This window comes from Passer domesticus, chromosome 12 (assembly GCF_036417665.1).
Source record: "Passer domesticus isolate bPasDom1 chromosome 12, bPasDom1.hap1, whole genome shotgun sequence".
Lineage (NCBI taxonomy): Eukaryota > Metazoa > Chordata > Aves > Passeriformes > Passeridae > Passer > Passer domesticus.
Genome location: NC_087485.1, coordinates 9,520,938 through 9,534,686, shown reverse-complemented (window position 1 = coordinate 9,534,686; position 13,749 = coordinate 9,520,938). Strand labels below are relative to the sequence as shown.

Sequence of the window (13,749 nt, the reverse complement as noted above, 5' to 3'; positions counted from 1 at the left end):
CAGAAGAACACTGATGCCTTAAGTTTCAGCTTTTATATTTTCCAGATTTTATACTGCATTAATATATAACTCTGCACTTCATATAAAGCATTAGCAAGTTCTCCTCACAGTTTAGTTAGACAAAACAATCCTTTTCCAGCCTGAGAACTAGGGACCATTGCAGCTTCAGGCCCAAAAAGTTCAAATAACAAGGAATTGAGAAGAGCAATCTGGGAGAATGGGACTTTATAACCTGAAGCTGTAATTGGACAATTAGCCCCAATATGTAAATGGACCAAAACTTACAAAAGTGTGAAAATGAAACCCACTGTCCATCTTGGGTGTAACTTCAGCCAGGCTCTTGCACTGCCCAAGGTGTATCCTTTGAAGGCCTTTCTAATAAATTCTTTATTCCTTTAACACTGTCTAGCCTCTGTTCCAGGTAGCCTCTCAAGGCATCAATACAAGGACAGTACTTTGTAGACAAGGCAAATTCTCCTTCTTAAAATTCCATCTTTTGGATTGAAAGAAGCAAACCACATCAAATTCTGTGCTTTCCATCAAAGCCACAGTTCTCTGAGTCCATCCATCCCCTGCTGGAGCAGTAGAACAGGGGTGCAGCGTGCTGTCTATTTCTTAATCCCAAAATGTCACTGTCCCACCTAGTCCTCACCTCAATAGTACAAACTTATGAAGGTACTGAGGAGATTCTGATTCTCTTGTGAAATTTCGTGAGGTCACATGGTGACGTGATTTTGGTATGAAACATCTTTCCCTTCTTAGCTCAAATTCAGCCTGTGAGGTTACCATACCCTTAGTGCAAAGTTTATAAGTATTCCCAATTAATAGTGAAGAATAAAAATTGGGATGTAGTAATGAAAATTTTACTCTTTTAATTGCACATGGGTACTGCACTATCTACGTTACTTGTGTTATTAAAAAGTAGTTTTGAAAAATTCCTACCATACATAAATTTACATCCATCTATGACCTTACCACGAACATTTAGATTTCCTCTGTAAGGAATACACACAGCACTCAGCATTTAAATACAATTACTTTTGCCTTAATGACTGTTGGTCTTTTTACACACTTTCTTCATTAACTAATTTTTCTTTCCAATGACGTCATTGCAATTATCTTTATTCAGCCTGAATGCTTTACATTACTTAGGCAGCTAGATTGCTCAGCTGTTTTTGGAACGCAGTCCCCTGTAAGATTTTGCTTCCCTACTTTTCAGGGTGGTTTCCAGCCAGTCATCATGGTATTGCTTTGAGGGTAGGTCACAGTCATTTAGCATTTCTATATCCCAGTGTCTTGGCTTTGTTGTAACATGGGAGCAATGGTTTCTCTGAGCACACAGGCTCGTGTCACCTTTTCCTTGGCAGGTCAGGTAGCAATCAGAGTTCAGCAGAGGCACTGTGATTGAAATCCCTGGCATCATTCCTGCATCGCAGTGTCTCTGCTAAGACTCATAGATTAATTCATTGATCAAAGCAAATCCCCTAACCAAAGTTCCAGAGAGCACTTTTACTTGTGCTTAATTTTAAGTCTGTGGGCAGTTTCATCTGTTCAGAACCTCTGTGTTTTCTGGGACTGGCGTCCTCGCCAGCCATTACAAAGTTTGCAAGACTTGCTCTAACATGGAAGCCCCAGAAAGCCTGCCCATTTTCCTATACATTTCAAGGAATCAGTATCAGTGTATCATGAACTAAGGAATTAAAAATGAATAGTTTGGCATTTTGCTCAGCATCTAGCAAATAATTTATTATTAAGAACTGCCAATAATTCAGCAGCAGCCTCTCCTTTGTTGCCTCTATTGTTTGCCAGAAATTCCTCCTTATTTTAGTAAGTTTGGCTGAACAGGGCAGAACATGTTTGTAACATTTTGAAAACTTTTTCATCTAAAGTGACAAAGACCTTTCCTCCAGGGCACCAGTAGAACAGCAAAACCCTGTACCTGAGTTAATAAGTAAGAGCAAAACAAGTAAAACCTTGGGATTTAGCACTATTTCCAATTGTGATTTTCCACAGTCCCTGTTCATCAGCATTTATTATTTACCTTTTAGCTTCACGGCATTTCCTTTTCACCTGGGACTTGGGTTATTGCTTTGCAAATTGCATATTAATATTGCTTACCTACAAATACTTTAGGTATGATCCCAAGGGCAGTGCTGTATGCAATTTGATGAACATTTGAACTTTTAAAATTCAGTAGCATTTATTTTAACCAGAACTAAAAGACAAAGTTGAATTTTAAGTTTGGTGGTTAATTTACATGTACTTAAAGGCAAACTAAAGCAGGGCAAAATTCACTCCTTTGCAGAAGACTTGCAATTAAGTTTTTGTTTTGTTTAAAAGCTCCCAACAACAGACATCACGTGATTGAAAAAGCCAGTCGTGACACATGCCATGAAGAGAAAATACTAGTTTTAACTAGGAAGGAGAAAAGCAAAAGGTATTTAAGACAAACATGCCTGCTTAGAAAATTTGGGACTGTAACAACTTTTAAAGAAACCTGGCAGAGCAGTTTATAAAACAAACAGTTGTTCCCTCTTTGGCTATTAGTAAGACATCATGAGAAAATTAGAAGAGCTAAAGTATTCTCAGATGTTTGCAGTGAACACTCCCCAGTTCAGTGTTTGGAAAATGCAATGTGTAAAATTTCCCATAAACAAAAGGTTTTATAAAATGTCAATTCTGGGATGTTCTTGGCTGAGATTGCTGGAACAAATAGAAATAGGTTTGTGAACATAAATAGCTGATGTGGAGTGTCCTTGGCAATGTCTGTGCTAATAAGTCAAAGATAAAAATAAAGAAAAGAGTAAAACTACAACTCAAAAAGTGACAGAGCTGGGAAATTGGGATACAGATTGCCTGCCCATTTTCTCTTATCCTGCTACAACTTGCTGTGTTAGAACACCTGGTATAAAACCTGTCACCAGACACTAATCCCTGAACCAAACTACATTTTGAATGCTCCCAGAGAAGCTGTGTAAGGATATGTGTGAACCTCCCATCTTGCAGCAAGGCTCTTACAGCCTGAAGCTTTTCATGCAATAGCTGCCTACGTGAGTGATATGTGCCTTTCACATAGAGGACGTTCTTCAGTTTCTGCTAGGCACAAAAATTGGTTGACTCTTTTTTATTTCACAAAAATCCCTTATGGATAAATAACCAAATTCCAGGAAAGCAGGTCTAGAAGGTAAAAGACAAAGATTTTGAAATACAACTGTGAGCAGCAGTGAGAAGTAGAGGGGACAAAGCCCAAATTCTAGGAATAAAACTAGTTTCTTACCTTTCTGTCATGATTCGATTAGCAGCAACAGGTTCCAGGTTTGATTTCTGGCTCCTTTCTCAGAAACCTAAGAAAATTAAACCAAACTGGTTGAGTGTTCAGTGAATGATACTTTCATCTTCCCAGTGAAAGAAAACACATAACTTCACTGCAGGGACAGAGGTGAAAAGAGTAAAAAATTAAATTCACTGAACAGCTGGTTTTCCCCTAAATATAGTAATAATTAGTCAAATCATTACTCATTCACAATCACAGAGAAGAATTTGATCCTTCTTGAACCAAACTCTCTATTCCCATCTGTTTTAATATAAAACATTTTGAATTATCAATCTGCAAGCATTACATTTTAGATGAGATTAGATAAATTACATCACAGTGACCACAGATAGGCACTGAATTACCAAGACTTCCCTGCTTCATTACAACCATACAATGTCATCAGATTTTAAGAAGTTAGTTTTAGGTATGGGTTTTCTTGGTGTTCATTTTGTTTGGGAGATTTGTTTTTTGCTTGTGATTTTTTTTTTTTTAAATAGCCCCCAAAAGGCAAAACAAAATAAAAAGTACATTTCTTTTAGACCGCTCTTACTGCCACTGCCAAAAACATTCCTTCTGACCATCTGTTTTCTGGAAAGGGCTCTTCACATCTTTTGGGCCTTGGCTGTCAGGGTTTTCTGCATTTGAGAAAGGATATGTGTCTGTGCCTGCACATGAGGCCTTTAATTTGGAAACCAGCACAAAAAATTCTGTTTTATAAAGAGGCTTTTTTCTAAAGTTGCACAGAAAGCATTTCAGATCAGTTGCAATAACAGCTACAGCTGCAGAAGGCCAGTGAAAGCAGCAGGGGAAGCTCCTCAGATAGGATTAATTACTGACCATTGGTCTGATTGAAACCATAATGTTTCTACCATTGTCTTGGGGGTTCTCCTTTGCATCTCTCCGGGTTCACACATCAGAGAACTATGCAGCTGTCTCTAAATCACTCTTTCAGTGTGCTCAGCACATGAATACCTATGTACCAAACATGCTAATGCAGGTCCTGTTGGTAGATCAGCATATTCTCTCTGTTTTCCCTCTCAGGATGACCCAATGCTGAGGATCACTCCTGCCAGCAATGGCCTGAGCTCCCAAACAAGCATGCCACAAGGCACTGTAGCAAGACCTGCGTTATTATTATGTCTGCCTGACGTGCCAGCACATGCATCAAGCTCCTTCAAAGCATTTACTCATCTGATTTACTGTGCCAGCTACTCAACCACAGCAGCAATGAGTACCTACCCAGCAGAGTGATCGTCTGCTTTATGGCCCAACCCCACACCAGATGCAGAAACAGCTATAAAAGCAGGCAAAACGGGATCCAGAGGTTGGGCCCCTCCTGCCAAGAAGTAACTTGGGTGGATCAGCATGCCCCAAGGCCATTGTGCTTTTATGGACAAACCAGGCTGCTTTTATGAGCCCTTGCTAGCTGTACACAGCGAAACCAAATACAGGATCACAGAATCCTAAAATAACTTAGGCCAAAAGAGACCTCTGTCACATCTTGTCCCATCTATGCTTAAAACTGGGCTGGCTTGGATCAGGTTAGGGCCACCTACAAGTCTCTCACTCACCTTACTCTCTGCTGTGTTGGAGAACTCAGACACCAGGCACCACATGCACACATATCCATGATGATATTTTGGATCACATCAACTACAACACCCAAAACAAGCTGCTGAACAGAGGGGCAAAAAGAAGAAACTGCAAAGAGGAATAGCATGTTCAAACCAGATTCAGACCCCATGCTTCCTCCTAACCCCAGCAGAAATACTTAACGTGGGTTCAATGCATACAATGCTATTAAAAACCAAGCACATCCAAGGAACCCAGTGAGGTCTGTATTTTACATTTTGGCCTTGCTGATATGTGTTTAGTCCACCAGAGTTGAGCAGATATGAAAGGAGGAAGGAAAGCATCTGTAAATGCCACACATTTAAAAAACAGCCAGCTGGATGCTATTGACAGTGCTCAAAAACATCAGGGTATTTATCATGTCACACTCCCAGGATTGGGCCAAAGCACAGAGTCTGGGCTAGCAGTTGCTGTTTCCATTTACTTGGCTTTAGCTGAGAGTTAGGAAAAAAATCACTTCAAATGAGGAGGTTCTGCTTTGGTGAACTTTATTTGTTACTTGGAAATGTAGGAAAGGTAAGGAAACAGAAATAACTCCCCGGTCTTAGCTGGAGAAAGGGTAGAAGACAGAAGTAGAATTTACTCGCTTCCATAATCATGGCAAATTGAGCATTCTGCTCAGTTAGGTGATTTAATAACACTCTTTTCAGATAGTTTAGCCAAAAAGTTTTATCTGTGAGTTTTTCTTCTCCCTAAAATGTACTGCTGCTAATTTACCAAAGGTAGAACAAGGCAAAGATTCTGAATATGTGGATACTAAAGTAAATTATTTCTTTAGCAATGACCATATAAAAACCCTTAGAATTTTCTTCTCTACTTCATGACTTTTTAGTAGTCTGGATGACCTTGAAGGAAAAAGAAAATATTAAGAATCTCATCTGAGTTTTCTATGACATAAATAGTAAATGACAGACAATCCCTTCCATGTATTCTAGTGTCAATGGCACACTTCTGTAAGTATTCACTTATTCAGGCTATCTAGTCTCTTCATGTATAAGCATGTAGAAGTGATGTAAGAAGCTTAAACAATTTTCTTCAGTGTGCAAAAACATTGACATAATCACAGTGAAAAATAGGAAATAACTGTTACTCTTAAGAATAAAAGGGTTTTCTGAAGGAAGTTCTTCACATAAATGTACACATATTTAGTGTGCATTCTGTGAACACTTTCTCCCTATGTAACAGAGAGCCAGAAAATCATCTGTCAGGGGATGATGGATGATGAACTCTGCTACTTAGGCCTCAGGGCCCAGCCCTGCTGCTATACTTGACTTAGCCTTCAGTAGGCACTAAGTGTTCTGTCAGATTCATGCCAAGGGAAAAGCTTATGCCTCAAACTCCCAAGTGTGGGAACCAGAATAAACAGAGACATTTTTAATGTTACCACACATTTTAAATCTGCTTTCCTGTAAGCATTGTCCATATTTCTGTAATATATACAGTCATTGTGGGTTTGTTGCTCTGCCCATCACCTCTGTTCTTTGTTGTACACTAACCAAGAAAACAAATGAAAAATAAAAGGAATGCACAGCATACATGACCATTTGGCTGACTGGTGCGCTCTTTTAGCAAAGTAGAGATGAGTTCTTGGGGTTTTCTTTTCTCCCTTCCCTCTGACAGTGCTTTTCTTGGTTTGTTGCAGCAAGGCTTTTCTCACCACATGCAGCTTTGTTAATTCAGGGATCCTTTTAAAGTACTTTTGGGTATTGTATCACCACACAAAGATATGTACAGCAGGGCTATAGTTAAAAGCCATCTTCCCCTTTTCCTTACACCCCAAAAATTCAATCAATCATTGAATTATGCTGCTTGGCTTGGATGGACTGCAGGACTCTCAAAATCTCAAGCATTTCCATTATGAGCCAAAGGTCCCACAGGTCCAAGGTAAAATAATGGTTTCAAACTGATGCCAATCATAAGCATGGTTTTCTAATGCATATTTTTATTTCATATTGCCTAACCACTGATTATAACCAGGCTTTTAAAACAATTTTCTTAAAAGAGAATCGGTCAAATGCAGCTATGATGGAATTTCCATCCTTCAGAAATTCTTCAGCAATGAATGTCTGTGTCTCCTTTTCTTTCATCACAGCCCTCTTTAGATAAAATATTTATATTGTGGCAAGTAGTAAAAGGTTTTATTCCTTGTTTAGGAGAGGCTGACAGAAAATGCCATAAAAATTAATAGCTATTCAAATTACACAAAGTAATATTGAGGATCTTTTCCCCCCCACCACTGCAGGTATCTTTATCCATAAAGATCAGTACGGAACCTTTGGGAAAAATCTTCTCGTTTAGATGTCCCTTCAGTTCAAAAGGGATATTCTGTAGCCCTGATTTACCACTGGATAAATTCTAAGGAAGGAGCTTACCGTGTTTTACTCCCTTCTTATACCTTCTCAGAACTAAGAGAAGTCATTGAGGCCTAATATGCCTGAAAAAATATCTGCATTTAAACTCTTAAATCAGTCACATTAACCCTTACAAACATCAGCAGGACTCCTGCAGCACCAACAAGGGACACAGCCAGGCAAGGACAGGGAGTCATAGAAAAGAAGATATATTTTTAGGCCAGAGTCACTGTCACAACTCCAGCAAATTGCAAATTTCTTTGATTTTGACATGAATATTTATCAGAGCATGATGCTTATTCCTGAAAACTAGCTTTCCCTAGCCATGTAAGGACTGTTATTTGCAACTCCTATGTTGAAAACTGAAATCAGACCATTAGATGAGGATCGATCCTCCACAGTCTTATAGGCATTTCTTTCCTACAATACACCTTAATACAAGAAGATATCCAAAGGTCCATTCATCTTTACAGATGGGTTTGGCTGACAGCTCTGAGCCTGACTTGCCTTTTATTTCAATGCATTCATCCCAGCACCACTCCAGGCTTCCCCACAAAATATACCCGTCATTCAACAGCAGCAGAACAGTTTAAATGCTCTTATCTACTCACTTGAAATCCCACCCCCCCAGGCAAACTGTTCCCTGAGATGATCTTTACCCTTCATTTGAGTCTAATGCACCGAGACCTAAAAAGACATTATGTCCAGAGACTGGTGTGGCTCCGGTAGCAATTACCAGTGCAGCAAATCAGCTGCTCCTTGCAAGCACTTCTCAGGCTATATATAAGCCAAGAAGAACCTGGAATCATTGTGTCAGCAATTCTCAAAGACTATTTTAAATGGTATCAAGTTTAATAAAACTTTTACAACACAGTACAGAGTGTACTTTGTGCTCTCTTGAAATTGATGGAACAAGCCAATTTTTCCAGGTTTGTAGGCATAACATTTATTAAATTATAATAAGAAAATAGCTATTTAAAACCATGAAATGAAAGACTATAATATACATTTAAAGGTCAACAACTGCATGAGTTTCCTTATTATATATTTTATCTGAGAAGCACTAGGAGACAAAAGAGCTCTGACTTTATCCATGTACAAGCTTCAGACTGTTGCGCTGGTTTGGACAAGGAACTACATACTCTTGTGGATGGCCCTCCTTCACCCATTAAGCTGGTGACTTACATCCTTTAAATAATTTCCAGCACATGTGTCACATATAGATGGAGCTTTTGTTGCTGCAATAGCAAGGTCAGACTGAAATAGAGTGATTTTATTCCATCTCTGCACTATACTTCCTTTAGGATGTTCCTTAAATCAGTTTTACCACCTCCACCCCAATTTCCTTTCTGCATGGAAGTTTAATATGTTCTTTAGAAGGGAAGAGTGGCTGTGTTAGCTAATATGGCCAAACAGAAACAACACAGATGATCAACAAAGAAAAGTCAATGAGAAAATACCCAGATGAAGTGGAAACTTCAGCACCAAGAGTCTGGAAAGGAATGTGATCTTGGTTTTGGTATTTAAAAATGCTTTAATGTTTCAGCATTAAAACATTTTTATTTCTTCCTAAATATGTTTAACATCAAACTTGAACTAGAAGGAAAACAATAAACATTGCTGGGGTTTTTCAAGTGCTATTTCAGTGAGCCTCATTCCACACTTTTCACTTAAGCTGAGATGATATTTAGAAGGATTTAAGCAGGACCTCTTTTTAGCATCCCTTGAAGTGATACATCTTCCTGGATGCTCAAACAGAACACATGGACAAGAGCACAGCATAAACCTTTTGTATATTAACAATTGCAATTGTTTTTCCAAATATATAACATAAAACTTGATATTGTAGCACACTGAAATATAGTCTTTGTGATATAGAACTGCCTAAGTTTAATAGACCTCAGAAATCTTCATAAATGTTTCCTTCTCCTGTGTGGATGTAAATATATATTGCATATGGAGCCTGATATAAATCCATTGACATCTATGGAACACTTCAATAGAAAGTAATTTGGATGAGTACAGGCAGCCCTATGCCTTTAGGCTGCTAATCAGCTTTTGAGCGTTAAATTCAGCTGGCGTAAATGATATATAAAAATACAGAGAGACACTCTTACAGCATTCATCAAATATGTAAAATACAACACAGAAACACTATCATCACACACAGGTCCAGGTGTTTAAAGATGAATGTTGTAAAATTGGCATAACTTTGAAAAACAGCTGTGATTAGGATATAATTATCTCATGCAAGAAATCCATTTCAGAGCTATAATTCTTTGCTGCTTGAAACAGGAACAGATTTTTATTATTTTCCACTCACCTTAATTCTGCAAAGTCTGTGAAGTCTTTCTCTATCAAAAAGAGTGATTTGGATTCTAGTCTAGCTCAGAATTCTAAGCTTTTTTTTTTTTCTAAATGATTAAACAAAAGCAAATTCTTGTCAGAAACCGAGCTTTAATTTTGGATCTCAGATTGAAGGAGCAGGGCTGTCAGCAAACACACCTATTATTTATTACTGGATACAAATGATATGAAAGTAATTGGAAGAAACAGGGACACCACAGATATTTGTAAGTTACACAGCTCATCTGCATTGAGATTTTATATCTGAAGCATTTCTTCACATCTGAAAGACACCACAGTATCAGAAAATAACTCTTCTGGTGTATGAATGCAGCAAAGCATGGATGCACAGATCATCAGCTGAACTTGCTTGTACATTATATTCTGCATAGGCATCCACAGAAATACACATGTATACCATATGTATACTTATATTTTTCAGATCACAGCCTGTTACCATTTGAATACAATTACAAAATTGCACAAGAGCCATATTGTTATAATTGGCTCAAGGTAGGCAGAGATGCAGCTATGGATATATAAATCTCCTTCTACCAGACAGAGAATTTCCTTCGTATGCAGAATAAATACAAAAGGTGGAACAAAACCTCACACTAAAAATCAGCTCCATCCTGTGTGAAGAATCCTTCCTGAGCTAAACACACTAAATACAAACAAACAATACAACAAAAAACCACCAAAACTTGAAAAGATTAATTTTTACACTGACTTAAAACATTAGAGAAAAAAAATCTAGCTGATATTTTCCCTTTCTAAATTTGCAATGCAAAATGGGAAATAAGATATTTCAGGATATAAAAATCACAATGTATATATGGGCTGTATCATTTGCAAAGACTAGATATTAATATTAGAATCTACTTCTGAGAAAATTAATGTCTATTTTAAAACCCTTTTTTTACATTTGGTATGTTTAATTTAAAGAATGTAAGACTGCAGACAAGATGAATTTTCCAGTATCTTAGTCATAAAATTATATCACTTCTACATATTCACGATATGGTTAAATAGCAGCCATAAATTAAAAGAAGAGTCTAATAATTTAGACTGTTCTAAAATAACACTAAAGGAAAGTAAAAATAAAATATGGATGTTTCAGTTAAACATCATCTGGATGTTTCAATTAAAATATGCTACATCTTATTGAGAAAATATTTGGAATTAATATAGTCAAATATACCAGAAAAAAATTATTTTGCTCTGATGAACTAAAACTGATCCAGCTCTGCCAGGGGCTCTGGCCACAAGAGAGAAGCTGCACTGGATTACAGAGCACTATTGAGCCATCTTCTTTAAATGGGTATTTAAAAAAGTCATGATTCCCCTTTTCCATAGCTGTTCTCTGTAAACATTTGAGAAGTGAATTGCTCAGTAGCCATAGAATATAAGAAGCAGAAAGCAACTGAACTTGGAAAAAAATAGCTGTGTTTCCTGAAAGAAATGAGATAGCTTCCTGTAATATGAAAGCAAAGCTTAAAAGATATATTAGATCCAAGGAGATCTATTGCATAAGGATGAAATTCACCCTCTGTAAAGTATCAAGATTTGCCCAGTGATTAGCCATGATTAAGTGGTATTTTACAGATTTAGGTAGGACCTAAGAGAATAATAGATATTATGCTGGCACTCTTCTATTAACATTAATTTAACACATAGAGTTAACAAAGATATCAACACTTAAGTTACACCTCACTTTGAATCAGTCAAAGCTAAAATAACTATGATGCAAAATAATTACGGGACCCATTTTATCACCTTGCCATCTCATTAAAGGCATTTAAACTTCCCAAACTCTATTTCACAATTCTTTTAATGAGCTAGAATCTCTGTAACTGTTTTTTTCTGTAATGTATGGAAACCAAACATGCAGATAAAATGGATTAAAAGACTCCAGGAATAGTGGCACTGAGCTAGGCTACCTTATTGCTTTCATTCTTTCTGTAAGTCACTCCTGTTTTGGAGTAAGTCACACCAACAGAACATGCAATCTACATGCTGGAACAGGACTCCTAGAGAGCAGGTTGATGCTCCAAGTACATCCATGTTTCAGAGGCTTTTGTCTCTGGACAAAAGGGAAATATGTCCTTGGCAGCATGCCTTAACTTTTGGTCAGCTCTGAATTTCTCAGGCAGCTGTACTAGATGATCCTCATAGATCCCTTCCAACTGAAATATTCTATTTTCTTCTAATCTAAATTTAAACCCTTCATACTTCTTTAACAAACCCTAGCCAAAAGTACCAGTACCCTAGAGTCAAGGAATTGCATGAACATTTCTGGGAGAAGGCTTGGTAAGATACTTGAATTATAACCCACAGAAACAAGTTATAAGTGGAGGAAACTAGAATGTTTGCAAGTAACTCAGAAATCACAGTCTTGAGTGTTCCAGTAATGAGGCTGTTCTGCCTGTAGTGGGGAAAGTGTAAAAGCGTCATTCAAAGACTACAAAAATTCTGCATGAACCAGAGAATGTCTTAGGCTCTGTTTATTTCCCCAAACTATCTCTCTTTGCAAGAGCATGGCAATGTTCTTCCAAAGAAACAGGGAAGAACTCCAAGAATGAAAATTCTCCCTTTCTGAACTCTATAGATAATGTGAAGCTCAGCTGAAGAGAGCAGATTCCCACATAGAAGTAAGTTGCACCAGTTGATTAATTCAGGAAACTCCTGTTCTCAAAAGGTGACTAGAAATCTCAAGGCAAAATAAATCTCTAGTCAAATTTTACTGTTTTCGTACTTTCCATTAATCTCATCAGGAGAACTAGAGCAAAATGTGTACTTTATTTTAAACTGTTCCTTGTCTTCTTCCATTTTCTTTCCTGCTAGCAGGATAGAGAGGAAGAGAGAGAAACTGCTAAATAATTATGGTAAAGACTATTTCTCTGAGATTTTTCAAGCCTCATTTAAAAAACCCAATTCTCAGTTTTATAATCCAGTAACATTTGTTTTGAGAATGTCTCTTTCCCAAAGCAGTGTGCCAGCAAATCATGTCCAAACGTTGTATTTATCAAAATGGCTTTGAGTTCAGAAATCTTTAAACCTGGTTAATGAATGTGAAATCTCTGACACGTCCAAAAAAATTATTTTATTTATTTGACATGCCTAGCAGTCCAGTGCATTAATTAGGGGCCTGACCAGTTTATGGGAAGTATCATCTAAACATAGAAAAGTTCAAATCAGGAAGCATTTATAAAGACAATATACTCACAGACTGAAATAGGAAGAGAGATTGTTGGATGAATAACTTCGAGCATGACTCAGTAGCTATAAACCTATCTGGAAATATTTAAGTCAAGATCCATGATTTGTATCTATAGAAAATATGAGAGTTGGTGGTAGATTTCTAGATTTGCTTTGTAAATTGGTCAGGAAATTATTTCCTGTGTGTAATGTTATTTTTGCAGATGCTAATCATGTTTTTGGATTTGGATGTGAAGACATGCAGGTCAATTTTAGTAGATCCTCTTCTCTCCTCTTCTGCTATTTCCCCCTCTTCTCCTCTGTGGGTAGGGCAGTATTAAAGCACACTTGAGAATTTGAAACTAAAACTAAAAGCCATCTTCAAAAAGAAGGGGGGAAAAAAGAGGAAAAAAAGCATGAATTATGAGGAACAATTAACTGACTGCAGCAAAGTTTTCCCCATAGCAGGAGACTGGTAAATGTTGGGAAAACAAATCTTCATAATTATTGACACTTGTGCTGGAGTAAATCTAAGCCAAACCATTAAGTTGCTCAACCACAAAGAGATGATTAAAATTATTCTGAAAATCTGGCAGTGTTTTTCTTTTGGAAATAAAAGGTGAGGCAGAAAATGGAGTTTATGTCTGCATGTTCCACAAAACAAATCAAACTAACTTTTATTTTTAATTGTTGAGTTTAGAAGGTGAAAAGGGAAGCTAAAAAAAGGCCACTGGAGTATTTCTGTGGGATAAAATGCTAAACTGAATATACTATTTTTCATTTAAAACATCTGAGGCATTTCTTCAGTTTCCTTATAATGACAATGTTGAAAAAGTATTCAAGAGTGGGATTGTCAGAAATAGGGATTGCCAAATAATCTTATCTACATAATCAGAGTGCAAACTT

At 37.2% G+C, this 13,749-nt stretch overlaps 2 long non-coding RNA genes across 5 annotated transcripts in view; one reads left to right on the top strand and one right to left on the bottom strand.

Moving 5' to 3' along the window:
* The window catches only part of LOC135279265 (uncharacterized), a 510,274-nt gene that overhangs the window by 355,536 nt on the left and 140,989 nt on the right, over positions 1-13,749 (bottom strand). For 2 of the 3 annotated variants that reach the window (XR_010346534.1, XR_010346544.1), the window contains exon 1: positions 3,278-3,427. This is a non-coding gene — a long non-coding RNA (uncharacterized LOC135279265). Of the gene's footprint in view, positions 1-3,277; positions 3,428-13,749 lie in introns of those variants that run through there. The other variant, XR_010346537.1, reaches the window with a different exon arrangement.
* Positions 1-13,749, top strand: part of LOC135279266 (uncharacterized) — a 52,502-nt gene that overhangs the window by 16,004 nt on the left and 22,749 nt on the right. Inside the window, exon 3 of one of the 2 annotated variants that reach the window (XR_010346547.1) lies at positions 4,358-6,488. The exons of the other annotated variant lie outside the window; for it this stretch is intronic. This is a non-coding gene — a long non-coding RNA (uncharacterized LOC135279266). Of the gene's footprint in view, positions 1-4,357; positions 6,489-13,749 lie in introns of those variants that run through there. 2 annotated transcript variants of the gene reach the window in all.